The 13893-nt window shown below is 31.1% G+C and overlaps 2 non-coding genes across 2 annotated transcripts; both read right to left on the bottom strand.

Moving 5' to 3' along the window:
* Positions 1-9706: 9706 nt before the first annotated feature.
* Positions 9707-9809, bottom strand: LOC126026862 (U6 spliceosomal RNA). Its single transcript, XR_007502071.1, has one exon. It is a non-coding gene; the product is annotated as a U6 spliceosomal RNA (small nuclear RNA).
* Positions 9810-10553: 744 nt separating this feature from the next.
* LOC126026781 (U6 spliceosomal RNA) lies at positions 10554-10657 on the bottom strand. The gene has a single exon (XR_007502001.1). It is a non-coding gene; the product is annotated as a U6 spliceosomal RNA (small nuclear RNA).
* Between the last annotated feature and the right edge of the window lie 3236 nt (positions 10658-13893).

The following is a 13893-nucleotide window of genomic DNA, read 5'->3' as shown; positions in this document are numbered from 1 at the left end:
TTCCTGGCACCACAAAAAGACCACGGGGTGTGAAAATGAACGTGGATGGAGTCAGTAGTTGTTCCATGGCAAAATGTTTCAAGGGAGGAGAAACCCTGTATCCCTGTATCTTTTAGGCCAAGGGAATTCCCTTTCAAATTTTCCCAATATTTAATTTGCCTCTGCAAAATCAAAACCAAAACCAAAAAATCTTTGCCATACCAGCTCTCCTTCCTTGTTTTCCTTTTCTTTCTTTTCTTTTCCTTTGTTTCTCATGGTTATTGTTTGGTTGTTGTATTTGTTGCTGTGGTGCATTTTTGTAGTTACTGATTTTGTTCTTTTGTTTGATTTTGGTTTCTTTCTTTTGTTTAGTTTATTTTGTTCTTGTTGTAGATTTTTGTGGGTTTTTTGTATTTTTGTTATCTTTTTCTTCTTTTTTTCACTTTCTTCTTTTTAAATTGATATTTATAATCTCTAGAAGACTTCTCCCAGTTTTTTTGTTTGTCTGTTTGTTGTTTTTTTCTTTTTTCTTTTTCTTTTTTTCTTTTTCTTCAAACAGAACCACATAAATTGATTCATCGTGTTCTGCCTTGTACTGGAACCAAACAGTCGTATGAACATTGAGTAGAAATAAAGAAGGATCAGATTTAAACACCAAACCCAAAGTCAACGACAAGAGAATCGATACCCAATCTACAACAAGCAAGACACAGAAGGAATCACTTATACCAACAGTCCAGGGGGCAAAGGAGGGGTGATATGGAATGCATGCTGGGAACAGGGGTAGAGGGAGGACAGCATTGACATTTCTTTTATCTATCTAAAATAGGTTTGCTATGGTTAGTCAGCAGAGAAATGTAAGATTCAATGGTTTACTAGGGTTGTACAAAAGATACAGGTACGAAGTAAGGAACAACAATTAAGAGAAAGGCACATGCATATATTCCATGACTATTGTGCTTGGCAGCCTATAGATCATTTGGATACATAACATGGGAATAAATGAGTGATATAATTAATTAAAACTTTTTGTTTTCTTTTTCTTTCATTTTGTTTTGTTTTTGAGCCACCTCCAGCAAACCTTATAGAATTCTAGGGATCAAACCAAGGTTAGCCATGTGCAAGACAAATATGGCTCGACCCCATTAAATACACTTTTGTACTCTGGAAAATCATAGTTCCCTGAAAAAGCATAATTACAAAAACAAAGCAACCTCTATCTTTAAAGAGAGAATTTAATATATGACTCTCATGCTACGGTATAAAAATTTGTCATGTTAGAAAGTAAATTATATTATACACCTGGAGATTACATAAAATTTTTCTGTCTTAACAGAATACTTAATTGGATTTGATTAATTAGTATATTCAGCACTTTCAAATAAAAAAACCCATACATGTTTGATATTGGTAAGAAATGTATTTAAGTTTCTTCTAATTAACATACTGAATCTTGCAATTGAAAAAATGACTTTATAAAGAGAACTTTATTTAAAAAATTTCAGATAACAATCATTAATTAAAATTTTATATCCAAATTCAAACACTATGTATAAGCATATCATATTGCAAAATTTTACAAGATAAATACAAATTATCTCTAGTTCCAAAATCATGATGTCCCTTGATGGCTCTAGAAATACATTAAGTAAACAATAAAATTTTCATTTGAATGTGACACTTTCATATAGAATGAGAATTAAATATGTGATTTGAATTGAAGTAGAAAAGTCATTTTATTAGACCATTACTATATTGCATTTTACTAATAATTTTTATCCTTTGCCTGATCGCTGTTTCCATAGTCAATCATGACTGTATCATTTTCTGCTCCATTTTTCTTTTATTTAATTGGCATATACTCTTATTTGATATGATACTGTTTTTAAAATCTCATTAGAATTACAATATTTATATATAATAATTTTTCAATAGTTTATAATATTTATATAAAATGCTTTCTTTTGAATTACTATCTGATAATGTTAACTTTTTTACCAATGAAATAGAAAGATTCACTTGTTTTATTAATTACCATCTAGTTTACTATCTGAAAATCATACCTAACCAAAATTCATGAAATATTCAGAAAATATATATGTATTTTAAATACAGTGATAAAGATATGCATTTTAACATTTCTTTAAAATGTATTTCTTAAGATGAAATTTATAATTTCTGAAAAACTATGCTTAGATAACTAAATAAATACCTATAATATCTCATATTAATTACTAATGAATAAGAACTTATTTGTTAAAATTCATATATTTTATTATTGTTATTCAAAGCATGTTTTATTACTAAGTAATTGCTGTATTATATTTTGAATTCTACACATCTAAAATGATTCACAAAGATAGGGAATTTATTATTAATGATGAGAAAAGTGATAACAACAGCTTTTTTTGTTGTTGTTTTTAGGGTTTGGGAGCACACCCACTGGCGCTCAGGGGTAACTCCTGGCTCCATATTCAAAATCGCTCCTGGCAGCTCAGGGGACCATATGGATTATCAGGGATCAAACTCGGATCCATCCTAGGTCTACATGCAAGGCAAATGCCCTTCTGCTTTGCAATTGCTTTGGATCCACACAGCTGATTTATAATATGATCTAAATAGTTAAATTAACAAAAGCTAGTATTCTATTTAGTTCTAGGGGCTACATGGTTTCCATAAAGGGGACTACTATATCACACCAAAAGTATTCACATTAGTCTAAAATTGATTTTTCCATTTAAAAACTCTTCCATTAAATAAATATAGATATATAGATTTTTATATAGCCAGAATCAACAGTAAAGTTTAATTATGCAAGTCAATGCTACTATATTCTGAAGGACATAGAGTCAGATGTAAATTTGAATTTGACAAATAATTCAAATAAGATGATATTACTATAATAAAACTTAATTGTCTTATTTATTTACAAAATTGGTTTTCTCTTTCTTCTTTTACTTTTTCTCCTCCTCCTCATCTCTTCCTCCTTCTCATTTCTGATGATGCCCAAGAATTCCTCTTGCCTCTACTTAAGTATAATTTCTGGTATTGATTTGGAATTTTCTGCAAAGTTTTCAAACCTGGATAGGGCACATTCAAGGCAAGCACCTGATATATTGCATTATCTCTCTTACCCCATGTTTTCTTCTTATCTCTACACTCATGCTGAGTTTTTTTTGGTTTGTTTTTTAATTTTTTAATTTTGAATTATGAGAAAAAAGATGCAAAGAAAGAGGACAAGGTAAAGTTACAGTGGAAGGAAAATCACCCATAACATAATTCTCAGAATAAGTCCCCTTGCTGATATCTTAACTTTGAACTTTCAGCCAAAGAATATTAAGATAAATAAAACAGAATCCATGTCAATTACTTTGTCTCTCAAGTCCCCAGATTGTAGCACATTATAATATTTCTTAACAGCACACAAGGCAATCTAAAGCCATAAAACTTACGTAACTCCTTAAACTTTAGAGGCATAGTATTTTTTACATTTTCATGTACATGCATATTAGCTTAGGTTAACCTCAAATTTTAAGTGGGTGCATTTTAAGGATTAGAGTCAAAGGAGCACAGTAAAAACGGTGTTAGAGTGGCAATTGTTGTTTGCATAGGCCCACCAAAATATGAGAGGCATGGAAAGGAATAACCTTGGCCTAAATACAAAGAGATCCTACCCCTGAAGTTTCCTGGCATAAGACCAACTCTAGGCTTCAGGCAAGTTATCGTCCGATCCAAGACATTGTCCATAGGGCCAACACACTTTTCACACAGTCTCTGTTGTTGGTATCATGTTTCTGTATTAAAGATTCTGGAATCTGCATATCCTACATTGAAGTCATGATGTGAAGTGTCTTCTCGTTTCACCTCACCATGAAAGGGCAATGCAGGAAGTCCTGTCCTGTAAGCAGGTCGTTGTTAAGTCTTCTCATTGTTAAGAGAAGTCTCTTTTCAGCAGGATGATGTCTGAGCAGTGGTACGGTCTTCCGTGGTAGAGGATTGCTTCCAGGTGATGTTATAGACAAACCTCACAATTAAGGGGCAATACAGAAAGCCCTGTCCAGTAAGCAGGTCATTGTTTTGTTAAGTCTTCTTAGTGTTAAGGGAAGTCTTTTTTGAGTAGATCGATGTCAGAGCAGCTGTAGGGTCTTCCCTGGTAGAGGAATGCCTCCAGGTGATGTTATATACAACCTTGGATGTTTTGTAGATGTCTTCTCTAGATCAGGGGTGAATGGAGAATGCCCATTCTTCTGAGGCCTGTACCAGGTCTTTATGTCAATGTTCAGGGTGTAAGGTCTCATTGCACTACAAGATTTCTGTGTTCCCATCTCTATTAGATAAGAACTTATTGGTATGTATAGTATTTTCCAATTTTAGTGTGCCTAAGTAAACAAGAAATAAAGCCACGTGGTGCTATCAGATCTATGGGGGCGTAAGAACATTTCCAATAATACCCATGACTTGGTTCAAACATAAGCATTAAACTGAGGGATTCTTTCACACCAAATTTCATACTGAGCAGTTCACAAAGAGAAGATAAAAAACATGGGGGGGGGAATCATCACTGTATAAGAAAATATTCAGCAAAAGTTATAGCCGTCAAAGAAAACACCCATAAAATGTTGAAGAGACATAAGTGTCCTTTCTATGTTGGGTGGGTGTTAACTCCAGGACACCACTTTGATCTGTGACTTAGGACTCTACAGTACTTAAGTTAGAAAGGGTAAATGAGGAGGAATGATGATAGGTGTTAAGGAAGTTAAAGAGAAATATGCTCTTATGAAGGGGTATGCAAAAGGGCAGAGTAAAAAATGGACATTCTGCATACATAAAAACATAACTCAATGATAGTGAGTACTATTAATGTTTATTGTGCGCGCAGGGGCTATCACTCCCGTGCGATTTTGAAAATATAGACTGGACAGAGATTACCAGTGACTTCAAGAAGCTGGGAGGCCAGAAGTTCAGGGCCCCACCCAGATCCTCCCTAAGGAGCTGAATGGATAATGGTGGAAAGCCTAGGGTACCTTCAAGCTCCACCAAGGGACCCAGCTCACCAGCTTGCCCAGGCATGTGGCCCGGGGAAGCCCTGGCGATCTGGAGCAAGGTGGTAGAGGGGTGCTGGGGTTACCCAAGTCCTGCACCCCCACTTGGCCTGGTTAAGAAGGCCTCCGGCATGGCAGTGTCCTGCCAAACACCCTCCTGCTAGACTCTCCATGCTGAGTATTTTTGAAATAAGGAATTATGATATATTATAAAAATTCCAGCATTTTTTATATCTGATCATAATGATAATCATGTATATTATAAACCGAAATTGCAAAAATCTTCAGATTGACCATATTAAGTATTAGATCAGTATCATTTTATAATGCATTACATGATGGCCATGATGGCTGAGTTGTTATCATCTCTGATGTTGACATTGTATTAATATTGTAAAAAGCAACTTATATTGTACACACTTCTACTGACTTTAAACATTTTTGCATTTTATATGTTGTGTGCTTTTCTATTTAAATTGTTTCTAAAAAGTTGGAAATGAAAAAATAGTGCTATCTACTTTTCATGGTACAAAAGTTATTGAAGCGTAAAGTCATAAAAATATAGTAGGGCATATAATTTGTGTAAAAAAGGTTTATGAGATCTATAAGGAAAAAATATACACAAGTTAAAATGTATGCGCTTCATTTGTGATATTAAATAGAAGAAAAATGAAATTTTACACATTTTATATCAGAAGTGACGGGACATGTCAGAACTAGTGAAAGACAATGAAACAACATTATATACCTCAATAGATTATTTTTAAATATTATTGTATATATTTACTTATCATATAATGGAATATAATATAGTTTATGAAAAATTGTTATGTGTAAAACAATATTTAAATTTTAGTTTACATTTATTAAAATAAGATTAATTCTTGTTTATTAAATTTGTTTCAAGAAATATATTTTTTGGGGGCCATACAAGGGTTATTCCTGGCTATGTGCTCAGAAAGTGCTCCTTGCTTGGGGGACCATATGGGTAGCTGGAGATATTGAACCCAGGTCCATCCTGGGTCAGCCACATGCAAGGCAATTGCCCTACCACTGTGCTATCACTCAGGCCCCTATATAAAGAAATAATTAAGAAAACTATAAACATCATATTTAAACTTCATCTGTAAATAAAATATGTGTTAATTTATTTACTATTGATTTAGAAATAATTCCATAAAAATAGTTATAAGAATGTATGTATGATAATAGGATATTAAATCAAGCTCTTTGGATTCTTAGTTTTACGTGTTATTTCCTTTAAAATGTACTTTTGTTTTAATTAATTGATACTACAAGATTTTGGCCATATTTATCTATGCTCATATCTTATTCCTAGAACTATGTCTAAAGATTTCTATTATAAGGGCTCAGTGGACCATATATGGTTCTAGGGATTGGACCTGCGAAGGCCAAGTTAATTCTTAAGAGCTATTTAAACAGCCACTATTTCAATCTTATATTATTGCATTAGTAGTTCACTTGTGACTTATACAGTATTAAATTTAACTAAAGATATTTAAAAATATATACATAAATAAAATATAAATACAGCCACTTAATTCCACATACATACAATAATTTCATATTTTCCAAGATAAAAATATTTTAACAGTTGGCATATAGTTGCCTTGAATATTTGCAAGTATTTGCAAATTGTGTTTCAGAATGGTCAATTATTACTGATTTCATGATCAACTTAGTATATATTAAAAGTTTCAAATTTTTATAGTTCAAGTAAATGACAAAAGTGTAGAAATTTTTCAAAATATCTTCCTTTACTTCTCTCAATATTATATGGAAAATGCTAGTGCCTACTGTGGACATTAAAGTGAATCTGATTTAGGTATAGCAATTGAGTACTCAAATCAAATTAATTAGCAGTGTCTCTAGATAACAAGAAGGTTTGCAAATTCAGCCTTCCTCTGAAATGAAACTGATTTTCATAAATTTTAATATCTGATTTAAATACAGTAAAAATCCCTGAGAGCTTCCAGTTGAAGTTTCACACAAATCTTATGTAAAGGAATATTTAAAATATAATCAAGCAATTAAATTTCTTTTGAATAACCCTTTTATTTTTTTCTTAAGAGCTATGATATTTTTGTCTAACAGTATTGTGGAAAAGCTATTTTAATTTCAATAAACATTGACTTGTTCATAGTTTCGTACTAAACTTCCATATGAACTTCCTAGTATTAAAAGTAGAAAACTTACATTACACATGTATATATGTAAGCATTTTCATATGCTTTTTGTATATAAAGAAATAATGCAAGGAAAGAAAAAGATCAAACTGAAATAATAGTCTTAGACTGAATCCTGAATTGAAGTGATCCAAGTCTGTGTGAAATGGTGGACAGATAATATGTGGACAATGGATAAAGGCCTTTAGTAGTAGATGTGTTATGGTGACATTGTGTCCCTAAAACTTACAAACTTATAAACCGATTTAACTTTGCTATCATATAGAAATATATAAAGTTTAAAAACCAAACTAATAAAATAAAACATTTTATTTCCAAGTACATGTTCTGAAATATTTTGTTATATTTTAATTTTATTTTTTATAAATGCCAAATATATATAGATTATGTTGTACATACTTCTTCAAGATTCAATTAATTAAATTTTGTGGTAGAAAGAACTGATTCTTAAGCCACAGACAATGAATTAATTACGTATGTGCAAACTAATGTTTGTTCTAATGGTTTATCTTTGTTTATAACATTTTTTGCTTATGTATGTTTCCACCTGTTAAATTACTCTATAATTTACTGTTTCCTGCTATTTGATAAGAAAACATTACAATCACAATAAAAAGTAATTTAAGGCTATTACCAATCAATGAAATATGTTCCAGTCTAAAATGATATTGAAATAATTTATGGGGATTTTACAGTCAAATTAGAATGGAGATTATTCCACAGGGGGGAATCAACTTCTGCAAAACTGCAAGCATCATATATTGCCTAATAAGTTCTCACAGCTGAAACAATGTCATTATTGGAAGGCAGCACAGGAAATTCAATGCAATCAGAGGAATCTTACAAATAAATGCTGGCAAAAAAGGATATTTGTGAACCCAAAGCTTAGTAATGGATTTGAATTTAATGCAAAATGAAGTTAATGCAACATTAAACCTAGGAGGCACATTGAGTTTAGTAGTGGATGCTAAATCACCAAAAATATTGTTTGTTAACTGACTTAGTATATACATGACTCTGAAAACTTTCCTAATAGTAGTCAGCAATTTTACAGTATTATTCCTCCTCATTTTTTCACAACTGAAACATCTTGGAAAAGAAGCATTTTATTTTATTTTAGAAAACAACTAATTCTGGCAAATAAAATATGACTGTGCAAGTTTATGAGTAATTACAAGATTTGAATGCACCTTTCCTGTATTTTTGATGAGAGTGTATGTGATGAATTTTACTTATTTATTAACTAATATTCATCAAAAAAGGGAAAACTTTGGAAAGACAAAATTTAAATTTGTAATAAAATAAATAACACTGAGTCTAACACATAAAATAGGAAAATGAACAACTTTACCATAGCATTATTTAATTATTATTTTGTGAGTCACATCCATTAGTGTTCAAAGATCACTCTTGCTTCTGTGTTTAGAGAGATCACTACTGGAGAATCATGGGGAACCACATTAAGTTGGAAATTTAATCCCTGTACTATCTCTCTGGCAATGATGTCTCTTTTAAAAATATTTTGTTTAAATATTGTCATTTATAAAGTTATTCGTAGTTGAAATTTAGGCATCAGCACTAATTCCATGACTAATGTCAACCTCCTCCATCAATATTCTGAGTCCATCCCATGCCACCACCATGACTGCCCTCACAACCCTAGGCTGCCACCACACCAGTCACCTGCTATGTTTTATTGTTGAAGTTTGAATCTCATCATTTCATCTGTAGCTAGGATATTTAGTTCTGCCCTTTCATAACATCAACAATGCACCTGAGTCTTTTAGTGCCAACCAGTTATTTTATATCCCATGCTATATTTTTTAAACTAGCATTGTTCTTTACACTTTCCATTGTTCTCACATTGCAAAATTAGTTGCTCATATTTTATAACCTTAACTATTGATATTAAGAAGTCAATTCTCTGGGCCGGAGAGGTGGCGCTAGAGGTAAGGTGTCTGCCTTTCAAGCGCTAGCCAAGGAAGGACCGCGGTTCGATCCCCCCTGCATCCCATATGGTCCCCCCCAAGCCAGGGGCAATTTCTGAGTGCTTAGCCAGGAATAACCCCTGAGCATCAAACGGGTGTGGCCCGAAAAACCAAAAAAAAAAAAAAAAAAAAAAAAAAAGAAGTCAATTCTCCAGATAATGCAAACCATAAAGTTTCTAAAGATACTAGAATAATATGTTGAACCCTATGAAGAATAATGTTTTCGATTTATAACTACAAGAAAATAATGTAACTTAATTCTATTGAATGTTTAAAACTCTTATTTCTGGCCATAAATACCTTAGCACTAAAGTTAAATACATAAGAGATTGTTTGCCAAAATGCATAATTTAAAAGTAATCTAAGATATATATTTAATTAAAAAACATAAGTTCTAATACAAGAACATTAACTTATTCCTTCTTTAAGTAAAATATATATTTATGATGCTACTAAAGTCTTTTTTTCACTGCCTCATTCTCTTTAATGTAAAAATATGGAATGCTTCACAAATTTGCTGTCATCCTTGCTCAGGGGCCATGCTAATCTTGTTATCATTCCAATTTTAGTATATGTGCTACTGAAGTGAGCATGATGCTATTAAGTTTGAAAACTCACAATGACAAAGTATGGTCTTGGACTGCAGTGAAATAACTAGCATTATTGAAAACATATGAAAGCAAATATTGGGGCCCAATATATAACTGTGTAATATACAGAGTATACTTTCTTTGAATTAATGATGCTTTACACACTCACAATGCATAAACAAATACAATTTAAGCAAATAATCTGTTCTAATTTATTTTCCAATTGGGTAAATGAGGTAAGGAGGTTCAAACTTTCAATCGTAAAAAAATTGATTACAAAGAAATAATATACAGCAAAGTGACAATAACTATCAGTTCTGTGTTGTGTATCTAAAAGCAATTTCACCAGTATATTATCGAAGTCCTCATAATGAGAAAGAATTTGGAACTATGTAGGAAGATATATGTCAGTCAGCTAGACAGATATTATGATCATTTTACTATATAGATACATTTAAAATCACTAGGTGTATATGCTGGACACGAATGGCATTTGTCAATTACATCTAAATAAAATTGAATGTGATGTTATATTTATATAAACAGAGTACATACAATGATATAAAGATATATTTATATTTCTTGTGGGAGGATATTTATGAACAATGTGATACCATAAACCAAACTAAAGTTCATGCACATATTTGACGTATACTTTGAGTAACATCTGTAATCCCTGATTTTTAATGGAGGTATCAAAACTCTAAATTGCATGATTTTTTTAAATATGGAATGCTTAAAAATATAATAAATATGGAACGCTTCACGAATTAGTGTGTCATCCTTGCGCAGGAGCCAGGCTAATCTCTGTATTGTTCCAATTTTAGTATATGTGCTGCCGAAGTGAGCACTAAATTGCTTGATTTATAATCTAACCTAAAATTGAGAGATTATACTTTCATTACTTCTAATCTGTAAACTAGTAGTTCAAATTTTCTGTTCTATATATCAATATATACACATTATACATAAGTATAATTTTATGGATTCATAAAGATTAAATTAGGTTACATTTATATTAATTAGAAAAAGTTTGAATAATTGCAAGAATATAATAATTTTCTGAATAACTGTTACTTAAATGCATTTTGAGTTTGTCACACAATAAATAGTCCCACCAGAGAATTCTATAGTTCTCTGTAAAAATGTTTTTAAATTACTTTAACTAAATTTACTAGTTATAATTGTTGAGTGAGTCAAAAATTGAATAGAGACTGATTACAAAGATAATATTGTTACCATACTTTCTGATTGTATTCAAATCAACAAAGTTGATTCCTTTAAGTAAATCTCTCAAACATATTATAGCAAATATAAATAATGATTTTATTTACATGTAAATAGTACCAATAATTTTTATAAAATATTATTACTAGTAACATGTATCTTATGGTCTAAAAATAAATAAGTTTATATATATTAATCTTGCAGTTTAAGTAATCAATAAAGTTTTTTCCAGCTTATACATGTATTTTTATTTTATTATTGTCAGTTATATATAATTATTATAAATTGAATTTTATCTTCACAAAAGTGATCACATGAGATTGAAATGGGTTATTAGAATTTTAGTTATTTATGCAATATTTTTAAAGTTTAATTAGCATATATTTTGCTCTAAATTAAATTTTTATCTTTAAATTTTAAATTCTAGTATTATTTTATTAAAAATTTTAGAAAATATTTGAATAAAAATTAATGTACATTGGTAATACTTTAAATTTGTGCCTGTTGTTTGCTATTCAACAATATTTCATTTATTTTCACAGATAACACTTCTAATAATGTGTAAGTGATTATACACTACAATTCTTTTCTTGAAGGACCGAAGAGATAGTATATAGTATTATGGAGCTTGCCTTGCATACAGCTGATTCTCAGCATACAATAGGGCCTCGAGACCACCTCCAGGAGTGACCCTTGAGCTCAGAGCCAGTAGTAAGATGTAAACAGTCATATATGGCCCTCAAAAATCAAAATTAAAATTATTTACTTGAGGTTAAGATTAATCATTAGGCCTTTTAAAATTTGTTGTAATGACTTTAAATTATGTTGCACTCCTTGAGAATTAATAGTCATTTCATAACATAAGTTCTAATCTGCAATTTTGTTTACAAAGTCATAATATTTGGAGTGTTGGGAGGAATTGGAACAATGGTGATGGGAAGCTCAAACTACTGCTGGTGTTGGAAAACTGAATGACAGAAACAACTGTATTATAAACAACTTTGTAAATCACAGTGTTTAAAGTAAAACAATAAAAATTTATAATTTATAAATTTTATGAAATAAACATTTAATGATATTAATATATGTGAAATAGTTCCAATTATTTGTATATTCATATTTAGTGAATATTTAAAGTCAAAGTAATACATTTTAGTGCATTAAAGCTTCTGCCAATACTTTTATTTTAAAATTTTAATTTCTTTGCATAGGACTTTGATATTATATAATTGAAATAATCCTTATCTATTTAGAATGCTATAAATTACTAAAAGTACATTATTATACTTTCATTTAACATATTTGGTATATATTGCGTATTTTTAATTTTTGACTATGAACTTAGATTCTTTTTTTTTTAATTACTTGATTTAAAAACAGTGGTTACAAAATTACTTAAGAATGAGTTTCAGTAAACACAATGTACACCACTTTACACCAGTGCATATTTTCTGGTACCAATGTCCTAGGTTTCCCTCCTACACTCCCACTTGCCTTTGGGGCAATAATTTTACTTCTCTTTCTCTTCATATACCTTTCCCCTCCTTTCTCTCTTCCTTTTAATTTTTTTTTCATTTTAGATACTGTGGCTTACAGTATTGTTAATGAAGGGTGAAGGGGTACTATGCATATCACTTTATTCTCTTTCAGTAGCAAGTTCTTGTCTAGAGTGATCGGTTCCAACTATCATTGTTATAGGGGACCTTCTCTACTCTAATTAGACTTAACACTCTTTATGGCAGGCTTCCTGCCATGGACTGATCTTCCCTGTCCTCATCTCTATTGTCTGTAGATATTATTAATGTACGATATTTTTATATACCATAAATATGTAAGATTATTCTATGTATATTCCTCTCCCTCTGACTCATTTCACTCAGTCTAATATTCTCCATATCTCTCCGTGTATAAGCAAATGTCATGATTTCTATTTTTCTAGCTGCTGGATAGTATTCCACTATGTAGATAGGCCACAATTTCTTTATATACTCATCTGTTCTTGTGCACTTGAGTTCCTTTGCTCAAGGTTTGTTTTACTGAAGTTGCTTCACTCAATCTGTTTTACAATAGATTTTGGCTATTTAAATATTGCTCCAATGAAAATAGGAATATAGAGGGATTTTTTGCACTGTTTTTTGGGGGGGGGATTCTAGTGTTTATCCATAGGAGTTATATTGCTGTATCATATGAAACTGAATTTTTAATTTTCTGAGGAATATCCATATTATTTCCAAAAAAAAGTTGGATTAGTCTACATTCCCGCCAACACTGAATGAAAGTCTTTTTCTCCGTGCATCCATGCTAGCACTAGTTATTTTTTGTTTGTTTTTTTTTTGTTTGTTTGTTTTTGTTTTTTGGGCCACACATGTTTGATGCTCAGGGGTTACTCCTGGTTAAATGCACAGACTGCCCCTGGCTTGGGAGGACCATATGGGACGCCGAGGTATTGAACCATGGTCCTTTCTTGGCTAACGCTTGCAAGGCAGACCCCTTACCTCTAGTGCCACCTCACCAGCCCCAAGTTTTTTTAATGTTTTTATAATTTATTTTATTTTTTATTTACAATCATGTTTGTAGTTGGATTTCAGTCATAAAAATAACACCTCCCTTCACTAGTGCAGCATTCCACCAATGCACACCTCCCTCATTTTGATTTCTGATCACAGATACATACAATACAATTGTTCAAAAATTGTTTTTTGTAGTAACCATCATGTAACTAACAAAAAACACAAATATTACTTTCAAGAAAAGAAAAAAGAAATTTACATTCCAAAATATTAAATAAATAAGAAAAAATAAAAAATTTACTTTTATATTAAATACATAATTATTTAAAACTGGCATGGAAATAAAAAGT

This window comes from Suncus etruscus, chromosome 13 (assembly GCF_024139225.1).
Source record: "Suncus etruscus isolate mSunEtr1 chromosome 13, mSunEtr1.pri.cur, whole genome shotgun sequence".
NCBI classification, from domain to species: Eukaryota; Metazoa; Chordata; class Mammalia; order Eulipotyphla; family Soricidae; genus Suncus; species Suncus etruscus.
Note: the sequence above shows the minus strand (reverse complement) of the source record. Positions and strands in the feature narration are given on the sequence as shown.